Source organism: Notamacropus eugenii, chromosome 3 (genome assembly GCF_028372415.1).
Source record: "Notamacropus eugenii isolate mMacEug1 chromosome 3, mMacEug1.pri_v2, whole genome shotgun sequence".
Taxonomy (NCBI): Eukaryota; Metazoa; Chordata; class Mammalia; order Diprotodontia; family Macropodidae; genus Notamacropus; species Notamacropus eugenii.
The window spans coordinates 181,029,300-181,045,107 of NC_092874.1; positions in this window are offsets into that span (position 1 = coordinate 181,029,300).

The following is a 15,808-nucleotide window of genomic DNA, read 5'->3' on the forward strand; positions in this document are numbered from 1 at the left end:
AAAGAAAGCCAATGAAGAAAAATAAAATGGGGAGACTAAAAAAATACTCTTAACATATTGAAGAAAAACCTATGGGATATGAGAATTGTAGGATAAAATTCTACAAGGAAAAAAAATAAGTTGGCAAACCATAATTAAAACCAAGACAAAAGAATTGAAAGGTCACAATAATCCTGATAGTGAAAGGAAGAGCTAAAGTAAAAGACAAGAAACTCAACTAAAATTCATAATTTAAAAAAAAATCCTTGAAAATAGAAATGATAGTTGATATTGAAAATAGAAAAATTTCATATATAAAGAGAGGGTGCCTCATCAAAAAAGAACAGAATAAATGAAATTCAAAAATGTAATGATACAACAAGAAATGTTAGAGCAAAGGCAAAAGACAACAAAATGGGAACCTATGACATCTTCCAAAAACAAAACAAAGCAAAACATTTTGGCAAGTAAGTCTCTGGTTAGATAACATAAAAATCATCAACCTCCTAGAAAAACATCAAATAAAAAAACCTACATCATACATTTTGGGGAAGAATAAAAGGAAATAAAAGGAAGTATTATGTCTAGATGACAAAATATAGATTGAAAGAATACTCAGATCGTTGCTAGAGAGTAATGTAAAGTTTAACTCATGTGGATATTCGATTATCAAGCTCTGGAGTCACTGGGTCAAAGAGAAAATATTATTTAAAAAAAAATTGGAAAAGACAAATTATATACCAAGGAACTTCAAGTAGAATCACATAGAAATGTGTGACCACATTTAGAAAAGACAGGTAAGATTGAATTTGATTCTTAAAAGCAAAGGAAAAAAAAAAGAATAAAATCCTACAAAGTTGAACATTATCCCATAAAAAAGAGATGAACTTTTAAAAGAATTTGTGACTTCCAAGCATTCAGAAAAGAAAAAAAAAACTTAAATGGGCAATATCTTTGAAATGATAAGACAAAAAGAAATTGAAGCAAGGCAGTCTGATTGGATCATTTGAACCAATGACAATTCTGTACTTACATCTAAAATGGGAAAGTTCCTCCTCAATACTAACCAATTAAGTGACTATTAAGAGGACAGACATGAGTTTTGTCTCCTATGACAAATTATCCTTTTCTCCTACCCACTATGTGTGACTCTCCTCAAAGACTCTGACCTGAACAAGATCTCATCTTTTCTATTTCTTCTCTCTCTCCCTTTGGGATCTTGCAAACTCCCACAATGTTCATTTATTATATATGCAGATGATTCAAACATTTACATATCCAGCCCTAACCTCTCTCCTGAATCCCAATCTCACTTTATTAACCGCTGGCTGAATTTCAGCTGGATGTCCCATAAGAATATCAAAGTTAACATAAAAACTAAATGCATATTACCCAAATTTCCTTGTTTCAGTGACAGATACCACCATCTTTCCATTTACAGAGATTCACAACTTTAAGTACTCACCCTGTCCAACCAATATTGTGAATTGTTTTTGATCTGGTTCTCCTCTAATATTTCTGTAATGTGGACTTTAATATTCAGATTATATTTCCATTTTGAATTTATTATGGTATATATATGCTGTGAGATATTGGTCTAAACCTTTCCCTGCCAAACTACTTTCCAGTTTTCCCAGTTTGTTTCTCTTCAACAAAGGGTTGGTGAGGGAAATTTTCCTTCAACAGAAGGTTAGTGAAATATATTGTTTCTGCATCTTCCTTATCTAGTCTATTCCAGTGATCAGCTCCTCTATTTTTGTAACCAGTAGAAAATGGCTTTGAAAATTACTGCTTTATAGTATAATTTGAGGCAAAGAAGTGCTATTTTCCTTTTATTCTTACTCTCATTATTTCCTCCATTACTTCCCTTAGAGACCTTTTCTTTTTCCAAATGCATCCTCAGAGCATCTTTGGACATTTGTTTCTCATGGGACGTTGTGCCCCAACAGCTGAGTTCTCTCCCATAAGCAGCAAACTAAATTTACTTTAAAAGTTGATCTGAGAACACTTCTCATACTATTAGCTCCAGATACATATTTTTTTTTAAGTGTTGGGCTTAGGTTTTAGCATGCCAGTTATGGCTCCGTTAAGAGTGTTATTAGAATAGTAGATTATGGAAATGTTAGAAACATAATTTACCTGTATAATACAAAGAATTTGAAGATTTCTTTCATGCTATTCTTATGGAAAAGATGGACTAATGTGAGTTAGAAAATATTACATAGCTGATGTGATTTGGAACTGGTGGAATGATTAGTGCGACACTTAAAGATTTGATGACATCTTGGAAAGAAGTCTCTAGTACAGTGTCCCAGATATCTGTGATTGACCCTCTTTGTTGACTTTGAAAAAAGTTTAGATATCATTTTTATCAAGTCTGCAGATGTTGTAAAGGTGAATGAAATTTTTAACATGAATTTCCGAGTTTGGATCAAAAAAAGTCTCAACAGGCCAGAATGCTGCAAAATATCTAATTAGATGAACTTTAATAGGGATAAATGTAAAGTATAGCATTTGAGGTAAAAAAAAAAAACCTACCTTCACAATTATAAAATGGTTGTGGTATGACTAGACATCAAGCAGTTTACTTTAAAAATACTATTAATGAACTGCAAGTCCAATACAAGTTATCTTCATCCTTAAAAATGTTGATTTGCGTACTACCATGATATGCGCTGGGCATTCAACAATAAAAGTGTCTTAGTCCCTGATAGCTTCTATTCTGCTGGCTCAATGTAAAAAGCACACAGATAACTTCCTACTATAAGCTACAACATATGTAGAAATGAGTAAATGCAAAGTATAAAGAAATTAAAAGAAAATGACTTCAAGAGGAAGAGAGTATTATTAACAACTTGAGGTACCAGGAAGGGCCTCAAGAAGGAGGTAGCAACTAAGCTGTGCCTTGAGGGGAATGAAAAATCTCACAAGCTGGGTTTAAAAAGGGAATATATTCCTGACCTGTTCAAATATATGGAAGCAAGAGGTGCAGTGTTATATAGGGGGAATAGCTAGCAGATGAGTTGGATTGGAATGGGGAGTACATGAAGGGAAATAATACAAAATAAGGAGACTGGAAAGGTAGGTGGGGGCCATATTGTGGAAGATTTTGAAGATCAAGGGGAAAGATTTTGTATTTGACTCCAGAGACAAGAGGGAGCTATCATCTTTAAGTAGGGGACTGATATAATTACATATGTGTTTTGAGAATATCTGTTTGGTAGCTGTATATATGTTGGATTACAGAGGAGAGACTGGAGTCAGGGAGATCAATTAGTAGACTTGCAATAATTCAGTTAAGAGATGATGAACTGAATAAAGCAGAGAAGCATGCACAATCATCCCTCACCTTGGGAATTTTTGAGAAGAGAGAAAACCGAATGCCTTTAATGCCTGGAATGGTTTCTTCTGTGGCATGTAATGACTTTCTCAAACTCATTCTCCTAGGTCTGCTTTTGACTTAAAATTCTCCTTTTTTAGCCACTTTCATTGTGAGATACTCTTTGGTAGTATGATAGCATCCCTTGCCACTGCAAGTACCAGAGGGTTTAAGGTTCTTTATGTTCTTTTCTCCATATACTATCCTAGTTCAACAGCATGACATGGCACTAAGAAAGCTAATGTGATCTTGGGTTGCATTGTAAAAGGAACAGTGTCCAGGACATTAGTCCCATTTTCTCCTTTACCTTAGTCAAACTACATTGGGGGTATTGGGTTTAGTTTGGGCACTATGTTTTAAAGAGGACAGTAATAAGTTGGAGAACACCCAAAAAAGGCTAACCACAATGGTGAAGAGTCTTGAGATCACATCATATGAGGATTGCTTGAGAAAACTGAGGTTGTTCAGCCTAAAGAAAACAAAAAGATTCAGGGAAGATATGATAGTTAATTGGAGGAATGACACACAAAAAAGGAACTAGATTTGTTCTGCTTGGCCCCAAAGGGTCAAGGTAGGAGTAATGAATGGAAGTTTTAAAGAGGCAGGTTTAACTAAATGTTAGGAAGATCTTCCTGCTATCCCCAAGTGCTGCAGGCTGGTTTCCAATCAAAACCTATATGATCGCTTGTCATAGAGAAGAAGTTTTTGTTTTGGGAATGCATGCAGTAGTTGACTTCTGAGTTCTTATAACCCAGAGATTCCAGGATTCTTTGAGTATTAGAAATAACCAGTCAGCAAAACACTTAGTAGGACTGAGTAGTACCTTAGCATCTGATTTTTAATATATACAAGCTGTTACAAAGACTTCTAGGCTACACCAGTCTTTGAGTTCTCTATTCTTTGACATTGGCAGTGTGTTGGCACTGTGTTTTGATTGTTTTGACAGGAACATTTTATAGGCAAAGAGTTCTACCTAGAACCCATTGTTCAGCTTTGTTGTAATTGATTTGTTACTGGAGTAAACTCAAGGTTATTATAATAATTACCAGAGACATTCAAATAATGAAAATGTTTTCCAGCAGAAAGTAGTGTCCAAATATGATCCTCATTTTCCTCTGCTTTTGAATGACTTTCCTCAAATCATTATCATTCTGAAGAATGTACTAGTACATCAGATTAACAGGCTGAAGTTTCTTTATGTTTTTTTATCCTTTTGGTTTTTTTCTCTATTGAACCTTTCCAGGCCACAATTAAGCCCAGACCTTATAATGCAGCACCAATGAAATGAGAAAACACCATCCCTCAAGTCAAAGGCAGGATTTGAAGAGTGCAGGTGTTCAGAAGATTGCACGCCATGCAGTGTTTGACTGTGAGATTCATTATGGCTTATGGGAAGATAGCAGCACTTGGAGAGCTAAAATGATAGAAACACATTTACAGCTTGCTGCCAAGCCATACAGATGTGGAGATAATGTTTAAATTCATGTAATAAAGACATATTCAAGACCACCTGATCCACCTTTGTCACCCTTGTCTCTAGATAGACAGAGCCAGGGGCTTACACACCTGCCAAGAAGTGTGAACATCCCTCTAGGTCTTTGTAAAATGCATCTGTGTGCAACTTGTGATAGCTTTTACAAGGCATACAATTACTGTTCAGAGTAAGTTCCCTTCAGCGGCTTTCAAGCCAAGTGAAGTAAGTGTAAATACTTCTCAGCAGGCTGGAATTCCAAATGCTACTTGGAGCTTGGGCTTTGGATCTTTTTTTCATATTGTCTATGCATGTATTTCAGGCAAGCTGAAGCTGAGAAGTTTAGGGGTCAAAGGAAATCGATTCTGAAAAAATCATAGAAGGCTTGTGATAAATATTTACTATTGGGATAAGATTGTGAATGATGGTTTTTCAGTTGCTTTTTTTTTTTTTTTTAAAGAAGATGGTAAAGTATGCTGGACTTGCAGGACTAGACAAAATATGGAAAACGGCATTGCTCCAGGTATCTCTTCAGTACATGATAATCTTCAATTGATGGGAGATGTGCAAAATCATCATTCGAGAACATTTTTTTAGAGCTGGCATTGTATGTTGAGTAGGCAACTCATTAAAAAATTTTTGAACTGGAAGAAAATGGTGATGGAAGTGGTTACAAGCAGCCTTTGGGATAAAAAGGATGAAAGAATCCCTTTCTCTTCCCAGTAACATCTCAGCCCCAAGGCTGAGACCATCAGACTTCAATAGCATTACCAAGGACAGTTCCCCCATGATTGGCAGTCAGTACAAAGACTGTAATGATTCTAATAGCAGCTTGTGAACAGGGGAGGGTGAAAAGCTCTGTGGCTAATCAAATTTTTCACACTCAGTGTGAAAATACCACAAGTATCCTTCATGTCTGCAAAATGTGGAGGGGAAAGAAACATTTAATGCTGTTTAGTGCCTGGAATCCTTTCTTCAGTTGCATGGAACCATCTTTTTCTACTTCAGTTTCCTGGGTTTTAAAACTCCCCCTATTAGCCATTTTCACCACAGGAGACACTCTAAGTCAGCACAGGAAGATGTAAGACTGCTGCGAACTCTAAAGGGAATAGCATTCTTCTTTATATTATCTTCTCTCTTGGCTTCAGAGACACCATACCGTTCTGATTCTCCTAAATCCCTAGTTGCTCCTTTCTCTCTTTTACTAGTTACCAGAGCCATAACTGAGGTAAAGTCCTTTTGGCTTTTGCACCAGGATGCCAACAAGGGAGGAGGAGTGTCCCTTCAATCCAATCTCCCTAGTACAGTCCCTGGCCACCAATACCAGGTTCCCACTGTTATGGCTCCTGCATTCCTCTTTGTCTACCAACATGTTGCTCCATCTTCGCTGGGAGTTCTAGGGTTAGGAACTACAGGCTGTGCAGCATGGGGTGAGATGAGATGGGAGAAATGACTCTCTGGAAATGAGCTGCCTCATCTCATATAGTGACTGTCTTATCCACAGAAATACCCATTTTCCCCACAAATAAATTTGCTCAGGGTGTAAGGATTAATAGTCTTGCCTTCACTGGCTCTTTTATTCAAATTCTTAAGGTAGGCAGTTTCCCAAAATTTTGTCCTTAGCACTCTTCTCTTCTTCTCTTTCATGATGTCTCCTGGCAATCTCATTCACTTTTTTTGGCTTTCAGTATCACCACAGTGCAGAAGACTCTCAAATCTTTATTTGTAGCCCTGATCTAGCATCTCTAGCTGCCAGTAGGACATCACCACCTGGATGTTTCATCAACACTTCAGACTCAGTGTGTCCGACACTGAGCTCATTATCTTTTCTGACAAACCTGCTCTTCCTCCTGACTTCTGGTTGTGAAATCAGGAAACTTGTGTTTTAAATTCTTACTCTTCTCTTTGTTAAACTTCTTTGATTGGAAAAGTCCCATAATCTTTCTGTATCTTGTCACTATCTCATCTGTAAAGCAGAGAAGACTAAATAATCTTTAAGGGACCTTCTAGTTTTAGATCCATATCTTTCCTTCATATGAAAGCTTCACAAATCCTTTGTTTGAATAGGACTTTGTTTGAGAGCAGTGATCGTCCCATATCTGATACCCACTATGTTTCTCAATGTCGTTTTAAAGATAGCATAGAAAAGTCTGGCAAGTGGAGCAGCTTCAGTGGGGTCTGGAAAACTGTCCTCATATGCATACATTCCCATTTCCTCTTTAAAAATCAAGAGCTTTGTTAAGAGGTACCTAACAGTATAATTATCAATTGACACCTCATTACATTTTGGAATGAGAACACAATAATGCATTCACATCTTTCCACTTCAACTAGAAAATGAGGTCTAGAAAAGGGGATAATAATGGGCCATGTGACTGATTTACAGAGGAATCTTTTCTGTTGTTACTGGAGTAAGTTTTTGAAATGAAATTGGCTTCAGAAAGAGAGGCAGTATCCTCAGTGACTCACATTTCGGAATATAACTTAAGAATGGAGAGGGTGTGACTTTGTCTCCTCTCCTCAGGGAAGCAGTGGAGCAGTCTATGATAAACTCTAGGAAGAGAAAAGGTTGAGTACATGTAATTTTAAGTAGACCAGAATCAGTGGACAAGATAGAGGGAGGATGCACAGAGAATTCTCTCTCTCTCTCTCTCTCTCTCTCTCTCTCTCTCTCTCTCTCTCTCTCTCTCTCTCTCTCTCTCTCTCTCTTCCTCTTCTCTCTGCTTTTTCTCTTCTCTCTAGTGCTATGTCATTTTCTTTCTCCCTCTCTTCCTCTTTCTCCTTTTCCCCCTTTCTCTTCCACTTCCCTACCCTTTATACTCTTTCCCCTCCCTGTTTCCATTCTCCTCCTTTTTTCTCTCTTCTGCCTCCATTTTCTTCCCCCAAAACTCTTTCCCCATTTCCCCCTCTCCCTTAGTCTTTCTCTCTTCTCCCTTTTTTTTCCTTCCTAAGAATGTTTTTTTCCTATTTTCTTTTAGGTTCATATTCTGTTTCTGTCACTCACTATCTGTTGAACATAAGGCAAATTATTTAACCACTCTAGATGCAAGTTCCATCCTCTCTGAAAGGAGGGGGCTGGTCTAGATAACCTTTAAGGTCTCTTCTAGTTTTAAAACAAAGTTGATAAAATTCTTCCTCTTCCTCTCCTTTTTTTCTTATCTCCTCCTCTCCCTTTCTGCATCCTTCTCTGCCTCTATACACCTCCTCCTCATTACTGCTGATGGAGAAATGATTTCCTTCCTGAAGCAGAGCTCTTAATAAACTGCTGGAAAATGAAGTTATGTTCATAACTGCATCCCCTGCCAGTAAATACAAGCCCTTTCTCAAACATGCTTTTGGCAAATTATCCCGATAACTGTTGCACTTCTATACAAGTATACACAAGTATGTATGCTTAGGCAAATTGTAAATTTGAGAAAGTTTTTGCAATCCTTCCCCTATCCATCTACCCAACCTCAACTTACCTCTGAGGTATCTGTCCAGTCATCCCATTACTCGAAGACTTCTTGCCTAGGGCCAGAACCACATGACTATTTGCCCTTACTGCTGCTACAATTAGTCTTCCTCACAACTTTAGCCTTTCTCTTCCACTGAAAGTTATCGATTCAAAATCTTATCCTTTCAAAATCAATCTCTATGCCTTACATGCTGACAACTAGGTTATATGTGATGTGAGAAAAGGATAAAGGAAGACACCAGGGACTTTTCTTCTAGGTAACACGTACAACATATGTAGCCTCTTGGAAACTACATCTACTTTGTCTAACTAGAAAGGAGGGAATTTTAGATTATTTAGGAAAGGAAAGTTAGTCACTTGGCAAGCTGATAGGGATGAGCTTTGGTCACCAGAAGCTCTTCAATCTTCTTGTATAATGTTAACTTACATTTCTTAGTATAACCTGGATAACTCTGGATGAGCTGAAACTTGGATGATCTAGTTCTCCAAGAATCAGATTTTCAAATTCCCAGTGGGGGTTGGGGAGTACTAGCTTAAACCCCCACCAGCCATATTCCCCTCATTTTGGGGGTGAATAGCACCCCAGTTCCATTTAAGCACTTATCATTATATGACCTTTTACAGAGAGATATTAATTTAAAAATGTAGCAAAACCAAGTACATACATTATTTCTCTCAACATCTTACAAGCATACTTCCCCCAACATGATCTATGGGAATGGTGTGGGAATACTTACAATGTAGTCTGTGCTGGAAAGCAGAGAGTGAGAAGTGGAGGTGTAAGTGACCTATTTGACCAAGGCCAGAAGTAGCAGCTACATAGTGCAGTGGATACAGTGCAAGACCTGAAGTCAAGAACACTTCACTAGGTTTCAGTTTTCTCAACTATAAAATACTTCCAAGGGTTATTGTGAGAATAGTAACACCTACCTCCCAGGCTGCTGAAAAGAGCCTTACAGCCCTTAAAGTTATACATATGTGTATATGTACACACACATATGGAGAGAGGTACATACATATACATATATACACACATGTATGTATCTATGTGTATATGTGTGTGCATATGCATATATGTATGTGTATGCATATGCATGCATACATATAAATGCTAGCCATTATTTTTCACTGTTAAGTATTCTAGGATGATATAATCTATCTATAAATTTTTTCTGCTTAAATCTCCCACAATAATAACTTCTTTGTCCAGAAGTGGTCCCAGAAAGAAAATTTCAATGAATACTTCACGAATCTTTAAAGGGACAAAATTGTCAGTAAGGCTAGTGAGGAATTTGTCAGGTGTTCTGCTTTTAGGAGAATGAGGTTTTCCAACAGATATTGCCCTAGTTGAAGTCTCCTATTGCTACTGTATCTTATCTCTCTACACTTTTTCATAATCTGTAGCAGGAAAATAACATCCATATCCTCTATTTGACTAAGCAGTCTATTGTACACTGACTCAATAATGTCACTCCACTCTGCATTTCATTTTGTCCTTACCCTTCTTCCTTCTTTCCCTAGCCTTCTTTCATGCCTCCACCATCTGGCTCATGAACTTAAACTTAGAGGCAGGCTTTTTTGATGCATCTGATTTGTTTGTTTCAAACCAGTTATGACCTTCCATTGCCATTTTCAAGGCACCAGTCCTCTCCAACCTAAACTTAGACATTGATGTTTTGCTTGGGTGCCTTTGTAGACTTCCAGAGAGAAAAGAAATATGTACTTCCCTGAAATATATACTCTGAGGTGGTGCTCATTAACCATGAGGATCCGAGATATTAAACACACTGCTATGGTCACAGCTCAGGAGAAATTTGCCATTATGTTTTCTTCCCCACCATTTTGCCACAGCTATAAATGTTATCAAGCATCCTCCATGTTTCTTTTTTATATTTGCACATTTTTTAAAAAAGTGTAATAGTCTATGAAACAGTCTGTGAATGGCTATATTCCTAAGATATTTTAATTTCACATACACAGTGTTGTCAGATTCATTTCAAATACCAAATGGATAGATGTTTTAGATATTTTCCTAAGAGAAAGCAATATGATTAATGCAGATGTTACATAAAAGAAATTCATTCTAACTAACTAACCAATCCCTTCAGGTGTTATATTAATATCCTTCAGACTAGGACAAATCTAGGCCAGGAAGAAGGGGTTAAAAAATGAAGAGTGAATAACCACAGGAAAGTTTTGGAGACTTCTTTCTTTACCCACATACCAATTATCCAGAACACACACATACACACATTTATACACACACACATATATGTATGTATACCCACATATAATTTGTGTGTAGATAGATAGATGTGGACATACAAATACATGGATATACACATACTGTTTTACTTTGTTCCTTAGAAAACTCAATGATTTTGTTGGCAAGAGTATTGTGTTTACAGATGGAAATGATAATATCTATGAACCCTAGTAGGTGATACTTCATGCATTGCTAGAGTCGAAGTATTCTTCATGGGATGTTCAACCTTTTGATGAAGATTGTTTTAAACTTAGCTAAGCTGATCTTCAAACCATAGATACTGAGTATCACCAGGCTCAACTATACTCAAAGCCATTCTAGTTCAGAAAGACCAACCAAAGACCAAACTCTGCTAACACAGCCTTTTAAAACCCAGACGCTTCATGATACAAATAAGCACTAAAGTAATGATTTGTTGGAGTATATAAAATGAAACAAATGGATAGATTACTGTACCTGGTATCAGGAAGATCTGAATGAAAATCCAGCCTTCAAACATTTACTAGCCATGCAATTCTGGGCAAGTCAATTTTCTCATCTGTAAAATGGGAATAGTAACAGCATGTACTTTCCAGGGTTGTTGTAGGGATCAAATGAGATATTTGGTAATATTTGTTATAAATTGATATTATTTGTAATAAAAATATAAATGCTAGCTACCACTGCTATTATTTATTATTACTCATATTACTAATTTAGTAATTATAATACTAATATGGTAGTATGAATGGAGTAGATTATTAATACTAGTAATATTACTATTATTACTATTACTAACATAGTATTATATAGTAGACTACTAATGGCAATATTATCAATATTACCATTATGTTACTAATATAGCAGTTATATAGTAATAATATAGTAATTATAATACTAATGTGATATTACTAATAAAACAATACAGTAAATTACTAATAATGTTATTACTATTACTATGTATGCAAACAAAGACAGCAATAAAAAAATTAGTAGCTCACGTCTACGTAGCTCTTTACAATTGACAAAATGTTTTTCACCCAATAGCCATATATATATATATATATATATATATAGAGAGAGAGAGAGAGAGAGAGAGTGCAAATAATGTAATTCCCATTCTATAGTCAAGAAACCTATATTCAAGAGAGATGCAATGATTTACCTGCTGCTTCCTATCAAGAATGTACCATAAGTATATAACTCAATATTCACTGCAATTATTTATCTCATTGTCTGTAGGATTTCAGTGTGAATCAGATGAAACTAGGCTCAATTTTTAGAAAGGAAATTCCAGGTAGTGTTGCAGCTTCTGTTTGCTATAATGGATAAAGAGATTGGTTTCCTAAATCAGGGATTATGAATTCAGATCCAACCTAGGCTATGAGAGGCAATATGATGTCACTGGAATATCATTGACCTAGGTGTGAGAAGCCCTGGGTTTCTAATAGCAATTTAGTCACCAGTTATGTGTCATTGGGCAACTTGCACGATTGCTCTTGATCCCTATTTCCTCATTATTAAAATAAAAAATGATTATCTTAGCTCTAAAATCATAAGATCTTTTATAGTGTTTTCAGATTTTAAAATATTTCTCTTGATTTTATTACCAATTGTACTGCCCTCACTGAATTAAAAGAAAAGAGGATTTTTTTTGACTGAGAGATTGTGAATCTGCCACAGTAAATCTCAAATCATAATCACAGCTTCATGTAGTAGGACATGTGCTGGATTTGAAGTCAGAAGACAAGGGGGTCAATCTTACTTCTCTGTCACTCTTTGACTTGCTAATTTTATGACACTGGTCAATTCATCTTCCCTCTTTGAGTCTCAATTTCTTCACCTGTAAAAAAATGTGGTTAGACTAGACGATTTCTAAGGTTCCTTCATTTTCTAAATCTGTGATCTTGTGTATTATATCTCGAACCCTCTCATTCACAGAGCTGCAATTAGGCAGTTTTGTGTATGAGGCAAGGGAGGAAGAGCTTATTATATAGCTGTTGGGAGAAGGGAAGGATGCATCTACGACACTTCAAAGTTACTATGATACTGAAGGGATTTGATATTGCAGGGTAAGCCAGAGTTGAAGCTGAGTAGTAGGGAGAGGAAGGGTCACTGAGGAAGGAAGTGAGCACAAGAATGAGACTGCTGTCACTTGACAGAATGCCATGGTAGGGAAAGAGAGAAAGCAAACTACAGGTTGGTACTACAGGAGCACTCTAAATTTTGGCACCTTTTTTGGTTATCCCACGATATTTTGGTTATCCTACCATAATCCTCTGCTGATCCTCATTGCACTAAACAAGGACCTTTGCTAGAAATCTTCACTCATTCAAATCCAGACCTGGAACTCACCATACATGGAATCAGTGTCTAGCCTGAAACTCTATGCAACATATAGCACAAACACATATGTAATAAATATTCCCTCAGAAGTAACAAATGATCTCATGAAACTGAAGCCACATATACATAAGCAAACATCAGAAAGGATGCAGCCAAAACATTTGCAAAATATTTGCACAGGCTACTTTATTTCAGCCAAACATATGTTCCTGAAAACATCTGAATGGCCCTGACTGCACAAATATTTTTGTAAGCATTTGAACTATCTGCTACTTCACATTTATAAAATCACTAGAACACTGAAAAATCATTTTGAGTCTTTTTCTAAAAAGATTGACTATTGATCCACATGTTCAAAATATTTATTGATTAAAAATTTTGCCCAGCAGTATATTGTTAATATAAGTAATCATGGCAATAAAAGAATATAGGTAAATTACACTTACAGGGAAAGATATACTTCAAAAGAACTAATTGAAAAATGGACTTTGGTAATTCAAATTTTGTTTCTCTATTAACTTTCACATAAAAATTAAGGAATATTTCAACAGAAAAAATGTTTTTGGTCTATTTTTTTAGACCAAATTCACAGTTAAAGAGCCCAACTTTCAAAAATCACAAGTACAAAAGAAAATCAATAAATTCAACTAAAATGATGGAAGATGACTCAAAATACTTAAAAAAAATTGAATTTGTTCTATATACCATACTTTATGGGAGACTGATCCATAGGAAAGGGAAATGTGAGGGGTACAGCTTTCACTTCTTTTGCTGTGTGACTTTGATAAATCAATTCAATTCAATAAACATTTATTAGGCAACTCTTATATCTAAGGCACAAGGAATAGATAGGAAACTATGTTAATGGTAGAGGAGTCATTCCTGCATCCTCTGTTCACATTCACACCACTGGTATAATACAAAGCTAGAAGGAGGAATAAAGATGAGAAAACTATATGGCATGCAACTACTCCAGTGTGGTCTATTTAAATGAGTAATTAATGTCAAAAATGTGAGAAAGATGGAGAGAATTATGTTGGTGCTGATTAAAACAGTAAACTTAATAAGAACTTTAAGTGATATAAATCAATTGTCACAATAGTCTAGCAGAACCCCAAAACATCCTTAGTCAACACACATTTGACTTATTTACCGTGCAGAGAAATATGACATTCAAGAGAAATACCAGTTTCCACAATCTTAGAAAGGAAGACAGTGGAAGGCTATAAGCAATATAAAGTCATGAAAAGCAGTGGAAGGGTAAACTAATTTAAAGAAACTCTGAAAGAGACACAGCTAAGGGACATATGTAGATAAAACTGAAAGAAAGATAGCAAAAGGAAGAAAAATGGAAAAAATCTGCAAAATTATAACAATTTTTTCTTTTTTTCACCATTAAAGACAACAAAGCCATAATATTTGAACTCTAACCTCATAGTCCCAGAGATTCTTCTAGAGTAAGAAGAAATAGAACTGAACAGGATAAAGATGGGAAAACAACTGAGCTATATCAAGTGAATGTAGAGTTGTCTGTGCTAAAAGCAGCACAATTTTGAGAGCATCTATGGATTGAATATAAAAGTATCTAAGGAACAGAAAGCCACCCAAGGTGTGTGGTGGGTGGGTATGGGGGGAGGAATGGACCTTATTAGGACATTAATAACCATTGACACAAATATCTGAGAATACTATACACATTCACTGAGAGCATCATTAGATCAGAATAAGAAAGATATTTGTCAGTGACATTAAAAGGAAAATGATTAACTGGGTAAAAATTTTTTGTAGCAATTTTTTTTACCATAATAGTTTTACTTTCAAGATATATAAGGAACTGATTCAAATTGTTAAGCTATCTAAAGATAGCTTTTCAAGTTAAAAAGCCCTTTGCCAAAAATATTCTAAATCACTACTAATTAGAAAATAGCAAATTAAAACAATTTTGGGATTCTACCTGATACCCATCAGAGTGGCATAGATGGTAAAAAGAGAAAATAGAAAATGATAGATGTTGGAGAGGCTATGGAAAAACATATCAATTCACTATTTGTTTACCCATAAATGGGTACAAACATTAGAAAAGTAATTTAGAATTATACACAAAAATGACTAAATAGTACATGCACTTTGACCTAGATAGACTGCTAGCCTATATCCAAAAGAAAACAAAGAAAGAAGAAAAGTTCCTGGTTACAGTAGCTCTTTTTTATGGAAAACTGGAAACTGAGAGGATGTCCAACAGTTGAGGAATGGCTGACTAAGTTTTCTTACATGAACATGATGGAATACTGTTGTGCTATAAGAAATGAGGATAGAGATGATTCCCAAAGATCCAGATAGACATACAGATGAATAGAGAGTGAAGTGAGCATAAACAAAACAATTTATACTATAATAACATAAATGTAAAAATAAGCAATTATGAGGACTTCTATAAAATGATAAATAATGGAATGAGCAAAACCAGATCAAGTTATATGATAACAACATTGTAAAAAACAACTTGAAAAGCTATACGCTATGATCAATAGAATGACCACAGATGATGATGGAAAACCAATAATGAAATGTGCTATCCATTATAAAGAAGTGATAGATTAAGGGTATAGAACAAGACATATCATTTTCTATCTCTATCCGCGCACACACACAGACACACACACACACACTATATGTTTATACATATATATATGTGTTTGTATACAGCCATTGGGAGAATGTTTTATTTAGCTATGAACATTTGTTACAAGATATTAAATAGATTTCTGATATTTAAAAAAATAAGGAACTACAGATGAGAAGCTTTGCATGAACTTTTAGTTGAGGTTACTATGTTATTAATTTTACTTAATTGCTTTACTTTGATACAAGAGAACTCCCATGAAATAAGTGTAATTTATAAATGCAATATAAAGAAAATACATCAAAAAA